Source organism: Ciona intestinalis, unplaced genomic scaffold (assembly GCF_000224145.3).
Source record: "Ciona intestinalis unplaced genomic scaffold, KH HT001053.1, whole genome shotgun sequence".
Classification (NCBI taxonomy): Eukaryota; Metazoa; Chordata; class Ascidiacea; order Phlebobranchia; family Cionidae; genus Ciona; species Ciona intestinalis.
Window position 1 is genome coordinate 1,872 of NW_004191374.1, and position 1,223 is coordinate 3,094.

General features: G+C 30.3%; 1 long non-coding RNA gene across 1 annotated transcript in view; it reads right to left on the minus strand.

Annotated features, from left to right (window-relative positions):
• The window catches only part of LOC113475573, a 1,239-nt gene extending 440 nt beyond the window's left edge, over positions 1 to 799 (minus strand). The window contains exon 1 of the long non-coding RNA XR_003397317.1: positions 694 to 799. This is a non-coding gene — a long non-coding RNA (uncharacterized LOC113475573). The remainder of the gene's footprint in view (positions 1 to 693) is intronic.
• Between the last annotated feature and the right edge of the window lie 424 nt (positions 800 to 1,223).

Sequence of the window (1,223 nt, forward strand, 5' to 3'; positions counted from 1 at the left end):
ATTTTCGATTTTTTTCGCGAAAATATAACTTACGCATACATCTATGTAGGTCACTAGCATGTTATCCCCATCGAAAAAATAATTAATTTATTTATTTTTTTTTAATTTGAATATTAATATTCGTCATAAAAATATATTTATGGAATTTTCTCCCGATCCAGCTTTGAATATGTTATAGCGCCACGAAATACCTAAAAAATGAAAGATCGTTTTCTTCAAAAAAGTGCGGGATGGATGTTAAATATTGTGGAGAGTATTAATTACTCGAATTTCGTGTTTATATATTTTATTTGCACGAACGCAAAAATAGTACATATTAATCCACGTAAATGTTTTTATAACAAAATTATAACAGTAAATATAAGAATATTGATATACCTGGTGAGGCTAAAAGTATCGGCGTTAAATGGTTTTGTATCAATTGCTCTGACTAATTTATTTACTACCTATGATAACTATGTGTTTTCAGTTATATTCTATAGGAATCCGACGATGATCAACGAACAGACAACGAGAAGATCACTAAATGTTTGGTCACTATTCCTCACTTTTTACCCTTCTATCCTCCTCTCTGGTGGACCTTGCCAACAACGTTAAAACTCTATAAATGCCAAAGATGAACACATTCGCAAATTAAATAACGGAGGTGCAAAGATTATCATAAAAATATATCATATAAAACCTTTATTGCACCTCTACTTCAGGCGTTTCTATAACAAACAGGTTTATCTTCCTTTCCTTTAGACATTCATTATTGTCTGCGACAATTCGATCGAGCCTATCAATGAATCTTAGAGGCTTCAAGAACAAAAAATCTTTTGTATTAATTGAAACAAATAAATTAACATTCTTGATATATTTCCAGGTACGTAAGTACGGACAGGCTAACCGTAAATAACCCGAAATTCGAGTAATTAATACTCTCCACAATATTTAACATCCTTCCCCGCACTTTATTGAAGAAAATGATGTTTCATTTTTTAGGTATTACGTAGCGCTATAACATATTCGAAGCTGGATCGGGAGAAAATTCTATAAATATGTTTTTATGACGAATATTAATATTCAGTTATTAAAAATAATTGAAATTAATTTTTTTTTTCGATGGGAATAACATGTGAGTGACCTACATAGATGTATGCGTAAGTTATATTTTCGCCGAAATATTTTAAAATTTAATACTTGTATGATTCGGGTTATGACCCTCATACTTGTTTGTATTC